This window comes from Aulostomus chinensis, chromosome 11 (assembly GCF_037954235.1).
Source record: "Aulostomus chinensis isolate RoL2024-O1b breed Wild chromosome 11, RoL_Achi_v1.0, whole genome shotgun sequence".
NCBI classification, from domain to species: domain Eukaryota; kingdom Metazoa; phylum Chordata; class Actinopteri; order Syngnathiformes; family Aulostomidae; genus Aulostomus; species Aulostomus chinensis.
The window spans coordinates 3,723,278-3,747,040 of NC_141330.1; the positions used below are offsets into that span (position 1 = coordinate 3,723,278).

Sequence of the window (23,763 nt, forward strand, 5' to 3'; positions counted from 1 at the left end):
AAATGGCTCCTTTTTTTTTTTTTTTTGAATTCCCCCCTGTAACATCAGTAGGTGTATTGAGAGAAGAGGGCTTTAATGCAGAAGCCACAGCATCCAGCTATGTCATAACTGGATATTTAATAAAACATTTATTCAAAACCCTTTCCCACCGCACGTACCCACGGACATGTGGGTTTTTTAAACTCAAGTAAACCTGCCATTAAAGGAGCCGATCATCCATTTCCCACACTGGAGAAGATGAGATGAAAAAAACCCAACAACTGTGAAGGAGACTCTGAATTGCCAAGGCCCCTCTGACAGAGATCTACATTCCCTGTTGCGTGAATACCTGAGGGTGAAATATCTCATTGATAAAAAAAAGAGATTTAATTGTAATGCATCTTATTACTGCTCATTAGTGGTATTCTGAAGATGCCAGCAGGGACTCTGCACACACACCCAGAGAACTGGCGGGCCTTCATTGCCCAGATTGTGGCCCAGCACCACGGAGCTCAGCCCAGCGTGGCCTGCAACCCACCAGGTTTCACCTTCGGGCGGACGAACCTTACACCCGAGTTTCTCCGCAACTTCCCCCTGGGCAAGGTTCCTGCCTACAAGGGGGATGACGGTGTCTGTCTGTCTGGGAGTAGTGCCATTGCTCACTGCCTGAGCGATGATGCCCTGCGCGGTGCCACGCCCCTGGATGTAGCACAGGTGCTGCAGAGGGTGAGCTTTGCTCACTCTATCTAGCCAGCAGCCAGCACATGGGTCTTCCCCAAACTGGGTATCACTGAATGCTCTGAAAAGGACACCAAAGAAGGAAAGGAGGATGTGAAACGCATCCTTGAAATGTTAAACAAATACCTGGAAACCAGAACTTTCCTGGTAGGGGAGAGAGTCAGCCTTGCTGACATAATGGTGGCCTGCTCCATGCTAGGCCTGTGCGAAACTGGTGCTTGAGCCGTCGATCCGCCAGCACTTCATAAATGTCAACCGCTGGTTTTCAGCATGTGTCCACCAGCCAGAGTTTTTGGCTGTTCTGGGGAATATTAAACTCTGTGAAGGAGCTACATCACCTGCTGAAGTGCCTCCTTCACCCCACTTTCAGACAGAAAATGAGGTGAAGGAGGACACCAAACCCCTGGACATGGATAAAGAGATGGAGAAGGCTGATCCAGAACCATCTGCACCCCCGGAGAGAGGGACAACATCAGAAACAGAAGATAAAGTCAGAGAGGCAGTCAAGCCTAAGAAACAGAAAAAAAAGAAAGGAAAGAAAGCTGAAGTGACGGTGCTCTCACTGCCCGAGGCAGAGAGAAATAACAACGCAGACAAGGAAGCAGCCGAGCCTCAGGAGGACAATAAAACGCCAAAGAAACAGCCAGAAGAGGACATGGACCAGTGTGAGGCCATTTTGGCTGCCAAGCCAAAGGCAAAGAACCCCTTCGCTCACTTGTCGAAGAGCAAATCCAACATGGACGACTTCAAGCGGAAGAACTGTGACGAGGACACTCTTACAGTGGCGCTGCCATATTTTTAGGAGCATTTAGACTCCGAGGGGTATCCTGTATGGACAAAAAAACCCCCAAAATGACGTATTCTTTCAGAGAGCCATGAAATTTCAGTCACATAAACCTACCACGAAGTAACTTAAAATTAAACCACAATTCAAAGCCCCCACCCCCAGCCCAGTTACACATAGCAACGCTACGTCCTCCAACATCCGAGGTTCTAAACTGCGACAGAGCACTGTTGGTGTTGTTGTTTTGATCAAATAACTTTCATTTAAGCTACCGATGTGGTTAAATGTTGCAGTAGTGACACACAAAACCCGGAGAGGTTGAGAGGAGACCCAAATCCCACCCTGATAAATGTTTGCTGTGCGGGGTAGCCATTTACTGTAGCCTAGCTAACGTTACGTTAGCCTACTTTGTAGCTAGTATAAATGTTAAATTGTTAAATGCTGTGGATCAAAAAACAATTAAGCCACATTTGGCATCAGGTGTTTGCGATCTCCATCTTGACCGATCGACTGACTAACAACATCGGCTCAAGCTTCTCGAGCGGCAGAGCTGGCTAACGTTACATTGCTTTGGTCAATATTATCAAGGATGTTTACAGCTGACAAAGTGGATATTTAGACTAGCTACTAAGTAGGCTAATGCACATTGCTATCATCAACCCTGTGTGACGTAGCATTAGCTAGCCTACAGTAAATGGCTAACCCGCACAGCGAACATTCATCAGGGTTGGATTTGGGTTTGGACAAAGGAATATATCTTACATTTCCTCTCAATCTTAAAATAATAGTTTTGTGTAATAATCCCACAAAGGTAATAAATCACTCACAAACATTAAAATCAGTCGCCTGCCACAAACCCTAAATTTGATAACAGATTACTACATTTAAAGTCATTCAAATTTTAGATATTTACTGTGGAACTTTGATTAGTTATAATTCCAGCACAAGATGTCTTCAATTCTGCTTCAGTTTCAGCATTATTATTTTGAGATATCTTATTTCAGCATTCAACGACCGGAAACATTGTTCTCGGGTAAAAAATAGTGTTAGCGGGTGTCAGGAGGTTATTTTAGACTCTGAAGAGAGGCTTTGAGTACTAAAACTGAGAAAGAAAGGAGAACAGACAGTCATGCTGCAGCAGGGAAGACAGACACTCACTGGAGCACCGGGAGCATTAAACCTGTGAAAAATGCTACACAAACCAAATAAAAGACTGCAGATAAAACACCACGCTAATAAAATGTGCAACCGCAAACCATATAAACATATCAGAAGATGAGTGAGCTTCTACAGCATCGAGACCACAACCGTGACCCTCCAGGAGCCAGGCAGAGCTGGAGCGAAGCTGTGTTTCAGTGCTCTGATACAGAGACAGCGCCGTTGTGATCGAGGCCGCGGTCTCCAGTTGTCCACACCGGCGTCATTACCAGTTGTGTCACCATCTGTACAATTGCGTCACGTGACACAAACCCGACAACTCTTGAGGGAAATTCTCCACGTCCACTGGGACTCGCAGAGATGACCTGAAAACACTCGGTGAATAGTAAGTAGTGAGGTGGGATGGAGAGGATGGGATTATGACAAATAACCAAAATAACAACAACAACAAAAAAAAAACCAAATTTAAAATTGATTAAATGTAAGTTTTGGTCTCCGTTTGACATTTCGGGGGTGCTTTAACAACTTCTTGCTTCACAAAGCAATAAAAGTAGAGATTCTGGGATTTCACGAGGGAGGCAACGGCACTTGTTGAGATTTGGCGGTGCCGGGAACATCTTCAGCTGTGAAAAGTAGCAAATTTGGGATTTCTCATTTCGCTGTAGGAAAACGGGTTCCAGCTAATTTTACATCCTCAGTCCGAGCAGAGGCCCCACTAAAAGCGATACTTCTCCTAAAAAGTGTAATTTGCTTTTCAGGGACTCGCTGTTATTTGTCTTTAAATCACAAAGACGGTTTTTATCCCCCTGCATCACTTCTTGGTAACTCCAGAAGTCACAAAACGCCAGCCCATGTTTTACAGCTCGAAGGCAATGCAGACCGATTGATAACAACACTTAAACTGTCTAAAACACTCGGGTTAATCTACGTCTTCTTTATTTGGCTGTACGCTCAGTAATCCACAAACGCTGATGGGATTTCAGCTAAAATGAGCTTAGGCACCAGCGTGGACAAGTTTCACTGGTCACACTAAACCAAAGTTATGTACGGGCAACCCCACAAGTTTTGTGAATCTGCTAGCAAAAACACCACATTTTTGCCACAACACATTTTTAGGCTTTTAAAATTCACTTTGAATTCAGTGACATAAACTTACACACACACACACACACACACACACACACACACACACACACACACACACACACAAAAAAGAAGATTAAAACTTGATCTGGATTTTGCGATTTGTGGACCCTCTGAAGAACCACCTGACATCTGACATTCGCAGACGTCATGAAGAAAGCTTCAAATCTGTTTGTCAACATCTGCATAATCGACATCTGGACACTCAGGCAGGATCTCCAAGTGTCCACCCGCTCCTTTACCGGCACCACTGGCACAGGTTTGAGTAAGCGGGGTGCCGCTGTCGCGACAGCGCAAACCCGATCTACTAACTTTTAGGGAAAAAGAGTGTGAGCGGAGGAGGATGAAGGGAAGTCTGAGCGAGGCCTTTCAGGTCCCGGCTCGGTCCTGAAAGGTGACGAGAGGCTGTTTGTAGCATCTTTGAAATTGTATTTTTGTGGCCGAGTGAGATATTTGGCAGCAGAAGTGGTGGAAGCATTTGTTTGTTTAACAGTGGGGGCTGTCGGGCTTGCAGATGAATCCCCTGCGGACAGACTGACGTGGGGCTTTGAAGCCCAACAGCACGACCATAATCCCCCTTTTGAACTGCGACGTGATTGATATCAGTCGCTGAAAGGAGGCGACGAATGAAAAGACGGCTGAGTGACGGTCTTGCCGCAGCTTTACACGATAATTTTTCTTTTAATCTTGGTGTTGAAACAGCAGCTTTTTTTTTTTTTTTTAAGTTCTTTCTTTCTCTTTAAAAAAAAAACAACTTTTTTTTTTCAAGAGCTCAATCTTAAATTCATCAGTCAACATTTCAAAAAGGAACAAAAAGAAAAAGAAGATGAAGAAGAAGCAAAAAAAAACCCCCAACAGATTTCATCATTAGCGCATCCATTTGAAGGCAACTGTTTTGACCAGGTGATAAACTGACATTCCTAATCTGCATCACTGTGGATCTGAGTTTGGAATGAAACAGGCGGTGTTGCGCAATCGGTCGTAGCAGCGTCATCTGCATGTTAAACAATCTGGAGGTTTTGTTTTTTGTGTTTTGTTTTTTTTTTGCTACCAAATGTTTTATTTGTTTCCTGTCAGAATTCACAAGTGCCAGCAGATGACGGCCGCTTTTGGCTCGGTGACATATTTGAATGTTGTAGCTACTCGGTGAAAAAACAACAACATATAAATAAATAAGGTTTCCAATTTTCTACCTGGATACTGTTGTCTCCTTCTCCCCCCCCCCCCATGAGGAGAGTTTCAACAGTGTTTGTGATATCAAACCAAACGTCATGTTTATGTTTCTCAGGCTGTCTTTTTTTTTAAACTCCTCAGTTGTTATCTTGTTTTCTGGGAGTCCAGCAGGGTTTGCTAGAATTCCAGCGAGCGGTCATTACACCCCTCTGGATGTTATTGGCGGGGAGGAATCCATGTAAACACTACCCAGGACACAGGAGAAGCTGTTTCAGCCACATCTATTTTTAATGATGTTGACTCTCCTGGGGAGGAAAAACAAATCAGGATAGCGAGGATGGAGACGCAGTGCCGCGTTTGTCCTGCAGGTGACAGCAGGAGTATATTCAAGTGCAGGCATGGAGAGTACACGCAGCACATAGGAAGAGGCAGTAAAGGGGGGGGGGGGGTTCTTTGAAACAAACAACACACGATGGTAAAACGTCAAACTAACCTTGGTAGCTGAAGTGATTTCATGTCTTCCAGAAAGTGGCGTTCAGCTTTTGCTCCACTTCAGCCGGCTCGTCTCTCTATTTGCTTTGCTCAGCGACCTTTTGAGCGAACCTGCAACATGAGATGGGGTTGGGTTTTTCCTTTTTTTTTTTTTTTTGGGGTCCAAACTGGAGAAAAAAAGAAGAAGAAAAAAAACCCAATATCAGCAGATCTGTACTTGTGTGGAATAACTGTATTTAAAAAAAAAAAAGAAGAAAAAAAAAAAAAAAGAATATTTCAATCAATAAAGTTTCTCTCACAGCCTTGAAGTGCTGAAGGCAGCAAGCACGAGCGCTGCCACGTTCACTTTACCCAGGAAAAGAAAGCAGTCTATTTGCTGACTTCACCTTTGGGGATGCAACCGTGACACATGAAATGAAGCTTTCTTAGCCTTTTTTTTTTTCCCCCAAGTTCATGGGCTCAAAATAGAACAGGAGTGGTTTGCATAAGTGGGAGCTCAGTTTGCTGACATTTGGGACGGCGGCTCTCGAGGCTCAAGGGAAGATAATCTGCTATAATTGGTAGCAACCTTCCGCTCAGAAACAAGGTATCCTTCATGACTGTATTCTGGGAATCGGTGTGGTTTTTAGTCACCTTATTTCACCCGGCCCAGGATTTTGCTGAGCGGGCATGTTGTTCTCCAGCTTCGCATTCATTCAATTGCACACATTCTCAGCTGGAAAGCTCCACCTCTGGAGCAGCTGGCTGTGAGTTGCCAGCTCTTCATGCCAGCAGCAGCTTAAGTGAACTCTGCAGAGAAAGGGATTACTTATAGCAGTTCAATTTTCATCTATTGCCGCTGAGGATGCTTAGAACGGTCCGCTTTCATCCCCCGATTTTGGTTCACTTTTATTGGTTTGTCCTCCAAGTAGAAACTGTCTCGTAAAGTTGTTGTATATGACTTGAAAGCACTCAGGGAGGACAGGGGAGCTCTTCGAACTCGGAAACCAAGACAACAAAAAGCCCAGATGTTGAATAAAGAGAGAGAAACGTGACGTCCAAACCTGTCTGGGCCGTGCCGGTCAGGGTAGGGACATGAGGCCGGTCAGTCTCAGGGAAGATCAGTGTGTCTGGAAAGTAAATTCCCACCCACCAGATTTACATCTGCAGCTTCTTTGTTGTTGTTGTTTTTTTGGTGTCATGATCTTCCCAGCTGCACAGTTGCTTCTTCCGTTCATCACAGTTCCTCCTCTCTTGGTCCCTCTCTTATCTGAAGGACAAATGTCTGTGATGCGGAGGTCACCGCCGCCTCTTAGAGGTCACATTGGTGGCTCCGCCGGACAGGGGTCCCAGAACCAGCTGACGGACATTTTCCGTCATGGCTGTGTGTTGATGCTCATTGGGAGGTCTGCAGGAGAACTCGGGTTTTCTGACAACCATGGTTTTTTTTTTGTTTTTTTGTTTGTTTTTTTAATTAAACAGCAAATCTCTGGTAACGTGATGTGAAGGGAACCCAGACACAAGATCCTTGTGCACCTCCTGACGACCTCAACGAGGTCAGATTTGTTTGGGAGGAGCGGCGTCGACCGGACAAACGGCACACCAGGATCCCTCAGCAACATTCCCATTCCCAGAGCTGTCCTGCTCAGTTTAGTCTCAAGACTCATTCGTACGAACGCTGAAGAAAAGCCGTGTTGAGTTTTTCCATGCATAATTCGACAAATGTCCCACAACAGGACTGATCAGCGAGGTCTGCAGAGAGTGGAAAATGCAATATTTTCAACAAAGTTGTGATAACGCTGAGGATTAGTTCTGGTTAGGATTAGGCTCCTGGTCTGGGTTAAGCTGGAGGTGCACGGCACAACTTTTATAAGGATTTCATAGAGGATTCACAGTCGCACCAAGTCAGTACTCGTCTGCACTCGTGAGGGCGGCTCAGCGAGGCCAGCTGGCACAGAAACCACAAAAGCGTGTCAGAGCAGAAACCTCTCAAGTCGATAGTCAGTGACCAGGGAAAGCTGAGGAAGTTCCATACAGGTTGACGGGTCATTTGCTCGCCGCCGCCTGCTGCCCTCGCGTTAGCCCACCTAGCTTAGCCACGGCTCCACTACGTTTCCTCAAGCGGTGTGATTCTCTCTGCTCCAGCTCCTCCGCGGCCCGGAAGCTCCACATCTACTCCACATCCACCGCTGCATCAGAAAGCATTTCCCTCTTCCCTTCTCTTTTAAATCAGAACAGATTGTGTCGCTTTTGCTCTCTCGCGAGTCTTTTCACGAGAGTTTGGTGCATCGGACGTCATAAAAAAATATCTAGGGACGAGTTCAGCACACATGGACAAATCCCCTGGTGTCTCACTCCTGGACCAGGATCACATGGGCTGTAATAGCACACCGCAATTCATTGGTAAAAGTACGATAGAGAGTGTCCCATTACTGCTCCGGCCAAAACAAAACTGCTGTGACAAATCTGAATAATCACTAACGGAGTTTCTCGCCGGCTGCTGGGGATCAGTGAAGGTTTGTTTTTCTGGATGAAACAGAAATGGCGGTGTAATAAGCCTTCCCGAGGACATTCCCCACCCTCGTCGTGACTTCTGTGTTTTCAAGAGAGTGATGAGGCGGTGAGACAAAGCCTGCTCATCATCCTTCTGACTGGGAGACAAAGCCAAGTCCAGCGACGCCCCCATCGTCTCGCATCTCTGGCAGAGGAGCGGTCGGTGAGTTTACTCTGAGAGCAGCTGGAACAGTCAGACCACAAAGGTTTCACGCAGCATCCTCATTTCTCTCTGTGTGTTCCACTCTGAGATAGTCAGGCTGCAAAGCCCCGCGGTGAGCACAGCGTCTTATCGGCAGTTGTGTTACAATAACGTGGCTGTTGTCCGTTACGCCGTGCGGCATTATTTGCAATGATTCCTAATCCCCGGAGGAAGATAAGTAGTAGAGGCGTTTAGGTGGAGCGTTTGGTGACAGAGTGCGCAGTGAGGCTGAGATCTTGCTGCCCACGCAGAAGCAACTCACAGATGCAGCACTGATGGTGAACACAAACACACACACACACACACACACACACACATTTAGACACTCAGGGGCATACACAAGCTTCATACATATTCAGCTATACATTTGCATAATTTACACATCATTGCTGTCAAGAGGAAAACCTTGTATTTGCAGGAGTGCGAAGAGAACAACTGTTATTCTTCCCATGAACCTTTTGGGGCTCAAACACAGGCGAAAAATCCGAGAACGGACCTCCCGTGACTGCGTGTGAACACACACTCACAGCAGCCCTCCACAGTTCTGCTGCGGTGCAACAGTTAACGTCACCGTCTGCAGAACTGGAAGGGAACTCTTGTTTTTTTGTTTTTTTTTTTGGTCGTCTTTAAAAAGGGGAACGGATTCTACACGCCGGAGCCAATTTAGAGGTTACGAAGAGCGGCCTGTGGAAACAGCTGGAAGATGTCGTCTCGCTCTGAAGGAGCTTTGCTGAGTCGGAGCAAATAAACCTAATTCAGTTATCAGGCTTATCAGACAGCTCCGAGACTTCTCTAATAAAAAGCCTGCGTTGCCGGCAGGATGTGTGATATTCACCAGGCGGGGAGGTTTTAACATAAATGACAGCGTCTACCTGGGTCACAGGGAGAGGATCCTTTGTTCTGAGCAGCACTGACGATTGAGGGTCAGAACAATTTGACTGGATTCATTTGGACTCTTTTGTCTTCTCTTGCAAGTCTACAAACTTTACTGCGGCATGTAGCTCGTGTAGCTTCTCCTCTGAGATGATGACGCTCTCACAGAGAGCCTATATTGAATCAGCTTAATGTTCTGCGTGGTTGCTCGGGATGGTAATTTGACTCCGGCCAGTAAAAATGCTTGGTTGCCTCATCAAAGCGGCTAGAAGATCTCAGGGACGAGTCAGTACAGGTTAAGATCATTCCAGAAGCCAGGACAGTCGCTCTGCTCCCCCCCCCCCCCCCGGACCCCCCGTCTCTCCACAACAGGATTTGAATGCACATTTTGCTGTTTTTGCTCTCCAGCCCAGACTGCATATTCACAAAAACCATTCATCTCTAGCTTGGGGAAGCTCTGGCCTTTTTCAAAAAAGACAAAATGCACAAAAAAGGGAGATGGAGATTCAAATCAGCTCTGACAAAGCCAGTCGTTAACTGACAACCTGCGTCTCCCAGGATGCTCTCTTTCTTGCTGGGGAGGGCTGGCCGCTGGGCCAAGGCTCCGCAGCAGAACGGCCTTTTGTTCTGTAACTCACATATTCTGACGATGCAAGTGAGGAAAATGAACCTCTCATCTTTAATGTACCGTTGGAGGTAAAGCTGGACCCGGCTGACGCAAATCAACTTGAATACTCACCCTCTCATGTTCGCAACAGGCCCCCGGATGCCTCATGGGAAACTGTTGTTTTTCAGACTGGATCCCATCGTCTCATGTGTTTGGGTCCAAATGATAGAGACAAAAAAATGACTGGAATTGTTTCAGTGTCAAAAGAGAACTCCCTGACCAACAGCTACTTCCCCTATGGAGTGCCAAGATCCCCCTTTTGAAGTGTAACGCCCAGATCTCAGCGAGGCCGGCCGCGCGGCGTTCCAGCTGTGACGTTTTATCTCATCCTGGTATCCCACTGGGAGCGTTTCAGAGACCGACTCTTTTGTCCGGGCCTGCTGATTCAGTCATTTTCTGGATGCTGTTGACTCCTGGAGCTCTCTCCCATTGGGCAAACCTAACGTTCACCAAAACAATTTTAGAAACTTTACACAAGTCAAGAGATTGTCGACCTGTTTCAGCCTCCTCAAAACTGAACCGTAGTGGGGTTCAAAGACCTTGTCCTCTCTGCGTTTGTTGTCTTTCATTTTGTCGGATTACGTTTTTTAAATTTTTTTATTATTCATTCAAGGAGATAAACTGGATGTTGCAAATGTGCAACTCTCATTTCCCTCCCTCCATCTTGAATAGCAGCAAAAAATCAAGAGGGGGATTGTAAAATACGTTTATCTGCCTCCGTCAACCCTCTGCTACCTGCCTGAATAATTAATGCGCCGGCATTTGTGGGTCGTGCTGGTTTGTCCTTGGGGTCTGTTGACTCCAGGCTCTGATACCAGGGTGCTGTTGTGTTGGCGGCTCGCTAGCACACGCAGCTGTCCGCTGAAACCTCCAGACAATCTCTGCATTCAAGCTGTGTTGAAACATTCCTCCAGTGGCAGAAATAAATACATATACTTAGAGCCGGCGCAGTGATTGTTAGCAAATGTTAATGGAGGTGAAGCGAAGCAGGAAGGAAAATAATGAAAGTTTGAAAGAGAAAGAAGGTAAATAAGTAATCATATCATAGATAGCATACAATTACTGTGCATATTCAATTGGTTAAAGTACAATGTGAGAGATGATTTCACAGTTCCATTTTCACAGGAAATGATGTTGAAATATTAGACAGACAGACCGAGCGAGCGAGAGAGAGAGAGAGAGAGAGAGAGGGAGACAGAGAGAGATTTATTCTTTCATTTAAACCGATACTGTAGGAAGTTCATCCTCTCGCAGGAGGAATTAAGACGAAACAACATCCTCACCGTTCAGTGACGGACAAAACGCTGAGCCTGGCTCGCTTACAGGGATTCTGATTCCACCAGACAAGCTTGGATTTAAGGCGTGGGGAAAGTGAGAGTAATGAGACAGAGCGCATGCGTTAACCAACCCCCCCCCCCCACCAAGGCAATATTCCAAAATGTGATTGATTGAACCTCGACCAAAGTTCCATCATCCTTCCAAAATCCATCTACAACTCTGCAAATCCTGCTAACAGACCAACCGGTGCTGGTGATCAGGTAATTAACTCCTTGGCAGAGGTAACCAGTGCAGTCAAATCCAATCTAAAAATAAAAAATGCAGGTTTTTGTTGTGCTGAATGGATCTGACCCAAACCGGCTGGGTTATTTCTTTCACACTTGCTACACTGCGGCAAAAAATTTGGTGAAAATCAGCCTGGCTGCTTGATTACACCCCCCCCCCCCCCGACCTAAGAGTTCTCTCGTGTTTTACAGAAAAAAAACCCCAAACACACCAATCACAACCTCTTTCTGCCTCTCTAGGCAAATACCAGAAGATGCTCACTCCGCACTACAAAGCCGCACCTTCCCGGGCTTCCCTACACCTGGAAGCTGCTGCACCTGTTGAGCATTGACCCTCTGAGGGCGGGGTGGGGGTGGAGGGAGGATTGCCCGACTGCTCATCATCTGCGGGCTGGCCAGACATTCAGGTATGTTCCCTGCAGCATCTGTGGAGGACTGCTTGCCCCAGGAATCGGGCGACGCTCCCACATCAGGAGCCACGCTAACAGGAAATGACTGCCTGTCTGTTCATCCGTCGGATCATCGGGAGATTCCCTGATAGTGGGAACGATTTCTGGCCCAGGCATTTTTTTTTTTTTGTCTGGACCAGTCAGACCATTCTCTTTCTTTTTTCAAAAGTAGGACTGAATGTTTATTTGAGCGGAGCATTAGCAGAAGCCCATTGTCTTGCGCTTTAATGGCCACTAATTACAGCGAGCTTCTCATGAACTGACTTCAGCCATATTCATCAGACGGCACTAAATAGTGAGATATTCCGCACATGTAGAAATGTAAATCCCGAAATCCAACAAAGATGAGGATTTGAGGTGTCGAGAGTCTTTTCCCCCTAAGGTCAAGTGTCTGAGGGATCACAAGGAACGCCGCGTCTCAGCGCTTTATACAACACGGCCGGCTGAGTTAATCCTGCCGACTAAAGGAGCGCCTCGCTTCTGCCTCTCATTTCTCACATTTTCCTCAATACAACAAGAGGAATACAATGAAGCTTAATCCTCCACACAGTCGCCTGCAGCCACAGCTCTTAATTTTCCTGCTTCAAATGACACGTTATTTGCACGGACTGAACCACCTACGCTGCTCAGACAATTTCCCTGTACATAGGAGCAACCGCTCCTGTCTCAATACTGAATCAAAAGTCGACGTACTGTTGATGCTCTTTACACAACTTATTCAATTATTTATTTCAAATCAATACATATTAGCATTTCCACAAAAGATATGGCATCGTTTAGCGCTAATGTCTCTGCACTTGCTGCATCTGAACTAATGTATATGTTTAGCGATTCTGCATTTACTCAATTATCCGCGAAGACCAAAGTCCAAACTTAACATTATTATTCTTGGTAGACGGAGCAAGAGGCTTCGGTTACTGGTAAGTTCAGAAGGAGGGGATTTAAATGTGTACTTTCTGAATCTTCATATTCGATTCCTCGCCTCAGTTGCTCAGCTCCACATTTCAGCTCCGTTTAAATCATTGACTGAATTTTTTTTGGTTTAATCATCTTTAGTCATCGACTCGGGTTCGTCTGGGGTTCACTGCGAGAGAGCAGGAGACATGTAGGAAATTCTGAGGGTTGATCAAACCTTGAGGTCTTTCATCGAGCAAGGCGCGGACATGACATGAAACTCTTCTGCAAAAGGCTGAAGTTTATCTGTCTACACAAGCAGTAGGTGGCGCCATTTTTTCCCAGCTGGGCGCTCGGTGCACTGAGCAGAGCATCGATCGTTGACACCTGTGCTTCTCCCTCAGTGTTGGGTTAAACTCTTTGTTTGGAAATATCTGGGGAGAGAGGTTTTCCGAATTCCCAAGCCTGAAAACACGCCGGCTCCGTTCCGCGACATGTAATGTTAGCATAGCAACAGTTGCTGAGCACAGTGATTCTTGTGGAGCAGCCACATCGGCCACGTTTGTTGCATGAGATGAGCCTCACCACATGACGCAGCTCCCCAGGCCTATCTGGCTTTTCTCACGGCCCAGCATCTAACAGGTCTTCCCTGTGTACGTGACGTCATGCTCTGTTTAGTTAGTAGCCAGCTTACCAGAACGGAAGATTTCCACGTTTGAGCGAGAATGGACTCAGTTGATCCAAATTTGACAGTTGACCCGTTCCTACACATAGCAGCTTTAATCCTCTCAGCTCTGTACGGGGTCAATCAAGTTTTATGTTCAATGAACCTGTTCAGAACAACTGCAGATAAAACAGATGCTCTTCAAACAACATCCGTGAACTACGGACTCCCACTTTATTCAAATGTTTAGACAGCCGTCTACCAGACGCCAGCATTCTGAGGCTTCTTTTAAAGGCAGAAGCAGAAATACCAACTTCACAAGTGCCTTTTTAATCATTTGTTTTTGAACTTTCTGTTCTCTGCAGCAGTGACCCAGTTTCCTCGCAGGATACAATTAACTCAATTACATTTAAATGTTCATCGCCTTATCGTTGTTTGTACAGGTCCACGCACCGGGTGAACGTGTCTTTATAAGGGAATAATAGCTGACACCCCCCCCCCGCCCCCCCCAACATGAATATTCTCTCTTTTAAGATGCAGGAGAGCCAGAGGAATGTTTTGCTGCTCACAGTTGTTTTTTTCTCTCCCCCCTTTTGTCTCCTCAGATATAAATCATCTTCTCAATTGGAGATTACTGAATTCAGTTTCTCCCAACCCCCCCTCTAGGAGAATAAATCAATATGAGACAAATTATCCTGTGGAGTTTGAGAATAACTGTAGAAAAGCGGCAGCACTTCTGCTGCGCTTAAAGCCTCTCAGAGATAAAAGACAGACAGATGAGACGCAAAAGTAATCACTGAGACAAATAGCTCATATTGTGTGGGCGCATTCATAACCCGATCGAGTTTTTCTCTTGGATTTTGCTGTTATCGCAGGAAAAAGTGATATTTTCAGATCATTTAAAATGTGTGTAGTGACATATCATGAGCTTAAAAGAATAAAAAAAATGTCTTCTTTTCCCTTTAACAATATAACCTTTTTACAAGCTATTTATCTTACTGAGATGCTGCTTGTTAAACAAATGTGTCTTGACGAAGTTCGACAAGAAATTGGGCGAATATCCCTGGTGGCAGCTCCAGTTCTTGCAGGGCACGACAGAGGGGAACCTTGAGAAAACGGTTGGAATGACATATTGATCAGCCCCGGCGGAATTTCAGGGGCCGATCTTGCCGAGACACGAGGAAAGAGGTGTCCAGGTGTGGATGTTGCCTTTCAACATCCACACCTGGATTGCTTCACACACACAACATGTAAATGCGGAAAGTCGGAGCTGGAAGATCAGAACGAGTGGATGATAGAGGCATGACTCAGATCCATGATTTTTGGAATGACGGTGCTGACTGTCACCATCCATCCATCCATTGTCTTCCGCTTATTCCTGTTAAGGGTCGCAGGGGGGCTGAAGCCTATCCCAGCGGCTACGGGTGAGAGGCGGGGTTCACCCTGGACAGGTCGCCAGTCCATCAAAGGACCAACACATAGAGACAGACAACCATTGGCTCTCACATTCATACCCACGGTCAATTTAGAGTATCAATCAGCCTCGTCCCCTCTTGATGTCTTTGGACTGTGGGAGGAAGCTGGAGTACCAGAGAGAACCCACGCAGGAACAGGGAGAACATGGAGACTCACACAGAAAGATCCCGTGCTCCCAGCTGGAGCACGGGGAAATGAATTTGAAAATTAATTTGACATAACGCAACATGAGAGATGTCTTCAGCCTTTAGAGGTTGCGACTTGTGAAGTTTGGGATTATTTTCGCTCTTTTACATCGAGGTGCTGCGTGGTTTACTGCAGCTTCCTGGCGTAACTGTGCCGGCGACAACAACAACAACAACAACAAAAAACAATCGTAATATCCAAGAATCAGCATTGGTATCAGATGGAAAAGGAATCAAATGTGGATGTGTGTCGCTAAAAACACCCTAATAATACATTACATCACTATCCTTTTTTAAAAAAAGGCAAAAAGCAGGAAAAGTGGACGACAGGATGAAGAAGACAAGCAAGCACAAGTACAAGCAAGTGAACAAGATAGAATTGAATTTTTTTTCACCCTCCAAACAGACGTATGGAACTAAAGGCTGCTGGGACGTGGACGCGTCAATACTCAGACTAGAAAAACACAACCGCTGCAGGTCCTGAAACGTGGCCCCGGTTCTACAGCAGCATCAAACAAACAGCTGCGTCTGTAAAGCTGCTGTTCTTTGTTCCGTGGTCTCTACGGCGTGCGAGGTTCCCCGTGATGTAAATTTCATCATCAGAACATTGCAGTCTGGGCTATTTGTTTTGACCACATGGTCTCAAAACTATCGAGATGGATAAATATGGATGAATAGTTCTCCGGGCTGGAGGAGACATGTTCCTGACTGTGGGGGGCAGCTGTCCCTTTAAATGAAGCTCAGTTTGTACCTTGGAGAAATAATCTGGACAAAGACAAGATATTATTTTGAATTTCTCTCCTCCGGGGAGTCGTGGTGTGTGACAGGCGCAATACAAATCAATTGAACAATGAAAGAAAGGACAAAACTTTTTTGTCATTTCTTGCCGCGGGTGTTATTCCAGTCTTTTAATTCGAGGTAGCTCCCGCTGACAGCTGGGAGCATTGATTATCATTTCCAGAAGTCGCCTGTGAAATAATTTGAGCTCGGAGGCTTACTGAAGATAATTGACCCACAGGTGCCTGAGGTTTCTGTGCTCTTTTAAAACAAGCTGGAAGGTAAAGCAGCAGGGAGGTGACAAGCTGATAAGCTGTCTGTCTCACAGTGTGCTTCACATTATTTCCTTTCTTTCCACTGAACCTGTCCGTTCCGTTCCGTTCCACCTGTGGCTACACCGACAACAAAGACTTTCAAACACACACACAGACAATCTGCATTTTTTTCACCCTGCGTACGAAAGATTAAATTTCGCGATCGTCTCAGAAAGATGAAATGAAACACGTTGGCGTGATCATAAATTCTGTGAAACTTGTGGACCAGTGTGGTCAGCTGTCGTCTTGCTTTTGCATCTGGTCGCTCTGATCCAGATCAGGTCCCAGAACGGGTCCTACAACAGCAGATCCGACAGAAGAAGACACGACCGTCGCCTGAATAATATCATAGCTGCAAGAGGCAAATGATCATCATTAGTCAGGTGGTCACATGTAAACACTCTAACTGGACGATGAAAGTGATGAATCCATGTTATTTATGTGGATTGTGAGCCTCTGCGTGTGGTGCAGCACACCCAGATGTAGCAGTAGCCTGTTAGCTGAATCGTAGCCTGTCAGGTCGCTAGCATCTCATTCATTAAAAAAAACAACAACAAAAAACCCCCCACTTAACTGCAACAAATTCAGGACCAAAAAATAAATAAATCAAAGGAATTCACAAACACAGCTGAGAAGACAAAGGTCTCTGTGGGAGCGGGAAGACTTCCATGCTCCTACGGAGACCTTTGGAAAGAAGACGTGACGCAATGTTCAGCTGCTCTGTAGCAAATAGCGGAGACTGTGACGGGCGTTTTCTGTCAGCAGCCCGTGCAAACACCCCCGATGAAAATGCCGTGGTATTTAGAGTGTTGATTGCCAGCTCATTGTGAGGGAAGGACACCCGGGTTTATTGCTGGCCTCCAAACAGCCGTGAAATGAACGTATATTATACGATTTTATGTCTTCTGTCAGAGGTGACTACTTGGTTAATTCAATGAACTGCATTAAGCCAACGACGGACCGATTTTAGGTGGTGACCTCGCAATCTGCCCCAAATATTCCGATTACATAACGCGGCCATTAAACACAAACGCGACAGGATGGGAGCAACTAGATGCAGCAGCGAGATAACTGCCGTTTTAATTCATTTCAAAGGTTTGCCCTCTCAAGTGCCCCCCCCCCCCCCCCACTCTCTCCATCCTGGCGCCCGGCCTGCCAGGTGTTTTATCTCCACCGGGGTCAAAGCCTCTGTCAGGCTTTGTGTTTGTGTTAGTTCAGTACTTTATTGTGGACCAGCAAAGACTCCTGTGCACCCCCACACACATCCGCCTGACAGGGGAGGAAAGACGACACCCGCCGTCATCAGCGATGATGAATGAATCCAATCCCACTTCCATTAACTTATTTACATTCTGACACGTTTGTTAGTGGCGCTGCCATCCCTGACACCTTCGGCTTAGTCGCTCCAGCGGTGAGAGACAGCAAACGATGATTGAGCGGGACTCACGCAGCCAAGTCACAACAAGAGCTGAGGAGTCTGAACACGCCAGCTTTTGGGGAAATGTTTATAAGTCCACGGTCCCGAGACGAGACAGAAGATCGCCTTCTCATCAGAGAGCTGAGACCAGCTCATTAGCTTAGCACAGTCAATGGTAGTGGATGGGAAGAGGGAGCATCCCTCCGTCAGAGGACATCAAATACACTTCTCCAAAAAAAAAAAGGGTCCTCCCGAATCAGCAGAGCTAAGGTTGTGTATGATATTCAAAATGAAATATGAGGTTAAAATGACAAGATACTTCAATCCTACAGTCAGACACAGAGCCAGAACTGCTCTCCTGACTGGGCGCAGTGGGCCTTCGTAGCTTTTGTCAACACAACAAAACGTTTGCTGGTGACAAGAAGATCGACTGCTGCTTCTGCTGACGGCCGCTACTGCAAATGACTTTGTAGGAGAGGAGGAGGAAGATTACGATGGGACGAACAAAGACCCTGAAGCTGATTACTGAGGCGTGCTAACACTTCCCATCCACTTCCATTCATCATGCTAAGCTAACTAGCAGTCAGCACGAAGAGGGGAATCTATCGACTTGCCTGGCTCTGTGGATGATGGAAAACGAGAGCATTTTCCCACAAAGTTTGGAAAAATGTGTTTCCTGAGTAACTGTCATATTCGGCTGGTGACCTCAAAACTAAAACCCGGTTTAATAAAAAAAAAGCATTCCTCCAACATATTTTAGACATAAAAATGAAAGAGGTTGTCTGTTTTTTTTTTTTTTTTTTTTTTTAACCTTTCAGTTTACGGACATGTTATTAAATTAAAGAAATATTTCTGTCTAATTCATCAGGTTAGATGGTATTCACATTTCTGCTTTGACAATTTCATGGAGCCTGTTGACAAAGTGAATTCAATTAAAGTCAGACTTCCAATTCCTCCGTAGCTTCTGTGTTTGGCACTGAATCAAAATAGTTTCCAAACCCACTTTAACTCGATTCTACCGAGCCACAACGCCACATAGTGAAAAAAAAAAAAACGTTGTGTGCGTTTGTGTTGATAAATGTTAATCATAATCAGGGTTTCTTTTCTTTCTGGAAAGAGGAACTTTAGAACCGATAACAGGCTCCCGCTTTGGATTCAGGTGTTAATTAAAACTGCTGATTTTGATGGCTGAGTTTCACCTCAGCCTCCCAACAGCAGACCAATCCATCCCTGATTTGCCCAGCAGAGCGTTTACTCAGGCATCAGCATCTAAGTGCTTCACTTAAGGACAGCTGCACCGTCCTCTCCAGAGAAACACATTAATGCAACAATGATCTAACTGCCAAAATAACCGGCCTGCTCCTCGCCACATACCTCCACTAATGCGCCGCGTCTCTGCGCTTGAAGAGCGTCCAACTATGAGCTGATTAAAACCTTAATGGTGTTTTTGTTAGGGGTCCAAACTTTTACATTGTTGGAGCTCTCCCTTCAGCTGTTTAATCGATGTTATATATATGAGGAGTTTTCTTTCCGAGGCTTTATTTAACCTATAAATATCCCCGCAGATAAAAGGAGGCACCTGAAGTTCATTATTACTTGCTTGTTTACATTTTGTGGCGCCGTTTGGGACAACGGGTTGAATTATTTACCGCGTAGCTGCAGTGGCAACGTTTAGCTGATTTTTCTGTTCCTGAGATCCAGTGAATTTTTCTCTCTGTCACATGAGGATAAACACTTGCATCAATACATGTCGGCTCCTGATAAATGTCACTGAGAGTCAGCGCTAATTAAATGCGTCTATCATTTACGGCACACGCATGCAGCATGTGGGCCTACTGACTTGGAAACCCATAGAAATATACATATGCGTTTGTTCGCCATGTTTAAGGGAACTTCAGGACTCCAGCAAATACCACGTCACACTTTTTTACAGAATTTCTGCGTTGAAAATGTCCGCTCACACAAAACCATTTTCAAACCCGATGGGTAAAATTAGAAGTTCTGCTTGAGAACCTTGTTTATGTTTATTTGCACCCTCAAAGAATCCCCACGTTCTTCTCTAGTGTCCGTTCACGAATATCGAAGGGCTCATTTCACAAGAATATCCGGGTTTTACTTCGTTCAAGATTGATTCAGCAGCATCTCCTCCACGTGGTCAAAATAGATGGACATGAATCCAATTTTCCTTGACTTTATACAGGGACAGTATATTTGAGATGACACTTTCCTTCACAGCATTGCTGTTTTATCTTTCCTGCCAGGTGGTTAATGGAAATTAATTGCGTTCACTTTTACATCCCAAGAGTAAAATTGCGTCTGATTAAACGGCTAAAATGAAATGAAGTGACGCTCCGATGACCTGAGTGGAAGTCGAGTGCTTTAAGAGGGACGGCATCCCGGATTGGAGGCTATATTGCCAATATAAAGACTTCCAGTATGAGCTTCATCTTCCTTTGTGCTCAGACGGACAGCTCGTATAATTAGATATTGATAGAAGAGCAGTAATTAATGATGAGGCTGCCAGCAGCATTATCTGCCCCGCAATTTCATCCAGACGTCCTGTGCCGATTGGGCCTGTGGGTCACAGAAACACAACCCACCATTATCAAGTTCCCTGACCTGAATCTGCTGGAATGGGATGAAGACCAGCAGACGGGGAGGGGAAAAAAAAAATCAGCAAAAATCCCAGCTCCTTCAGTCTTTTTCAATATGGTGGCAAAGTCTGCGCCTTAATTGTTCTGTTCCAATGTTCTTTTTAATTTTTTTTTTAGAACAAATTTAACCAGAAAAAAACTCCCAAGCTGTTAAAATCCAGGCCAGCCTTGTTTTACAGTCCTCGTGATGTTTGTTTTTTAAGACGCTAGCTACATGCTAGCACGCTCAAAAAAGAACAAAAACAGCAGTCACGGTAATCGCAGAAAATGAAAGCAAGCCGCAGACAGCATTCAAAAACTTACTTTAAGATTTACACAATTCACACGTGACACATCACATATAAAAACAATGATTAGAAGTGTGTGATGACTTCACGTGTCAAGAGGAAAACACGTGTGTTTCATTGTGTTTGTTACGAGACTTTTACAACACAAAGCCACCTGGGAGCAATGGAGACATTTGCATCTGTTAAGGCCTGTTGAGCGCATTCGTACAAGCCGCTAAATGCAGCCAAGAGAAAACAAAGAGTAATTATTGTCTGTTTGGTTTGTGCTGACCTTTAAGCTCGGAGCGGTGAGCGTTACTGAGGGAATGAGACAACGAGTGTGAGTACACATGGAGAAGGTGGTCGTGCCCGTGTTTGTTAGCAGGACGGTGAAAGACCAGTGATGCCTCCTCCCCGCATGCAGCCTGCATGTGTGTGTGTGTGTGTGAGAGAGAGAGAGAGAGTGTCAGGTGTGTGAGTGATGGCTGTGTCTAAGCCGAGGGGTTATGTGTGCAGGGGAGTGTATAATGAACGCCACCATCAGTCCGACATCCCTCCCCCACATTGCATCCAGGCTGTGTCATGCAAACCAAAAACCCAGGGGACAGTTAACAGTGTGTGTGTGTGTGTGCGTGTGTGTGTGTGGTGGTGGGGAGTCCTACCTCAGAATAGTACAATAATCATACGACAAAATTTCCTGCATTTTGGTATTACTATTCGAACACTTCAGAAGCTCACCTAGCAGATATCGTTGCCAAATTTGAAGTCTGGGATAAACACAACTCTCCTTTGCTAACGACAGCCCTGAGCTGAGGAGGCTACACGCTCGTTGACTAGGATTCACCATGACCACCAAAGACAGGTCAACCTGCCAAACCCTTCCAGTGAGATCCCCTCTAAAAGGTATCTTCATTCGTAGTATTATTTGTCTTTCCAACGTATAATCAGACTCCATCCATTTTGAGACGTCCCACTAGCAAACACACACACACACACACACACACACACACACACACACACACACACACACACACACGCACGTTGTCGATAGATTACCTGCTTTGTGGAGGTTACAGCAAGTAATTAGTGAGCCGGAAGGTGACCAAACCAGCCTGGGCGGAGCTGAGTCAGCGCCTGCAGGTCATGGAGGGTTCGCTCGCTCCCTCAGCCAATCAGCATCACTTTCGCCATCAGTTACAGCCGCCTACGAATGTAGGAGGACGTATTTAAACACTCCACCTGGTGCCGCTCTCTGAGCTGGATTTAGGGCTGGTTTCAGAACATGTTGTGAGCTGAGTGTTTATGTCTGTATTTCTTCTTCACACCCACCGCGTGTATTTGTATGTAGAGATGCTGTCCTACATGCTCACTCCTCCTTCTCAAAAGTGGTTACATGTGGATTTAATTAACTGCATTTAAGTTTTACGTCTTTTCGTGATGGATTTAAAAAAAAAAAATCGACATTTAAGGAATAAAACTTAAAAAATAAAAAACCTGCATGGTAGGAGGGTTGGGCGTGGGAGGGTAAAACCAACCCATCCAGGTGGGAGTGCTCAGGTGCTTCCTCAAACCTTCCGACTGCACATTAATCACAAGAATACAAAAAAAAAACAAATTAAATGACAGGAGGCTCCTGCAGGGATTCAGCCCTACGTTGGTGCACAAGCAGGATCACATTAACACAAATGGTGGTACAAACACCAACTCACACACGCAAGGCTTTAGCCTCCAGCTCCTCCCCAGCTGACGCGCGACCGAGTGATTCTGGGTGTTTCTTCGGTGACATTTTCAAAATAAAACCTTTGACACTGGATATAAAGTAATCATAACATCACATAAAAAAAAAAAAAAAAAAAAATCCTGATAAAATACCAACACACCCCCACGTTCCTCTGCACACAATACACCGCACGCACACACACGCTTGCAATCACAATCATGTTCAGTGAAAATCACATCCAGGGAGATCAGTTCCGGTGTCTCAGCTCTTACTTCACCCTCCGCTGCGTTTGAAGCCACGGGAAGAGCCTGTTCCCCTCCGTCCTCATTTGAATAATGGCTGGAGGGTGTTCACGGAATCACGTAATAATGATAAATTGGATTTCAAGGACCTATCAGACTATCCAAGGACAGCCCGCTGTTAAAAAAAAAAGAAAAAAAAAAAAAGGGGAAGGAAGGGACAGGAGCAGATGTGGGCCGAGATGTGGTGCTGCAGATGTGGGATTCATATCAGGCTTTGAAATCTGAGACGTGTTTAGGTGCTGAATTTGGGGCTGACAGGAAAGGTCTCATATGAAGGGAGGTCATCTCGCAGATTTGTGCTCAGAAATCGGTGGATGACAAAAAGAAAAAAGGAAAAAAAAAAAAAGGGGAGAACAGGTTTGTTTCTCAACACTTTGTTGCTGTGTTCAAAGACTGGAAATATGTGGGGAAAACGTTGCAAGGTGGACACAATATCTCTCCATTGGCAGAGGAAACTACAAATCTGTTCACCAACTGCAGCCAAAGCAGTTACAAAGCCGCACCACTGTCAGTCCAATGAGAAAAATGAAATCAAATTTAGCTTTTTTTTTTTTGTTTTTTTTTTTTGAATGAAGCTTGCTGGGGCTGGAAGCAACGTTTGATTTGTCTCCCAGTGATTTGAAAAAAAGAAATTCATTTCGAACCGACCGACATGTTAGAAAACTAGAAACTGTTTTCACAGAGACAAAAACACCCCAAAACAACCAAGTAGTCTGAAAATGCAAAGTAGTTGTAGTAAGAATAAATCACAGCATGAGCCGGGCAGGAAGGCGCAAGAGCCAGGGTGACTGTAACAGGAAATTATGAAGTAATGCCGGTGTTAATCAACTAGGAACCTTCGTCGCCTGGTTCAACGACTTCCTGCGACCTACGACGGTGTTAAAGCGAGACGCGGACCACACCAGGAGGCAGAGGGAGAGTCCCCACAAACACACAAACAAACTCTGGAACAGTGAATCTACAAAACCAGGCTCCACCGTGTTTGTTCTCATCAGAAGATGGCGGTACAGGAAATGTAACACGTGGCTGTGACAAAGGGGGGGAAAAGGAGAGCGGACCAACTGTCAGGTGTAAGTTGGGATTCTTCCCTGAGTGAACCGGGTTTCAAATTTCCCTCCTTTTCCCGGACCTCGTCAATCCTTCAGTTCGGGGAAATTAATTAACTGCACACGAGACATGAGCAGGTCATCTTCCAGAGGCCGCTGCGCCGTGACGCCCGTACAGCTGCACAGTTGTGCTAATGTGACGATCAGAGATCCGGCTCGGAAACGCACAGGTGAACGGCAGAGTTTCCACGCAGCGGAGCCGGCAGATGCAGCAGATGTTCCCTAAATGAGCTATT

At 45.6% G+C, this 23,763-nt stretch overlaps 1 long non-coding RNA gene and 1 pseudogene across 1 annotated transcript in view; one reads left to right on the forward strand and one right to left on the reverse strand.

Moving 5' to 3' along the window:
* Positions 1-411: 411 nt before the first annotated feature.
* Positions 412-1,573, forward strand: LOC147252885 (elongation factor 1-gamma pseudogene; annotated as a pseudogene).
* A 3,669-nt stretch (positions 1,574-5,242) lies between these two features.
* LOC147252886 (uncharacterized) overlaps positions 5,243-23,763 on the reverse strand; it is a 37,916-nt gene continuing 19,395 nt past the window's right edge. The window contains exon 3 of the long non-coding RNA XR_015118496.1: positions 5,243-5,634. This is a non-coding gene — a long non-coding RNA (uncharacterized LOC147252886). The remainder of the gene's footprint in view (positions 5,635-23,763) is intronic.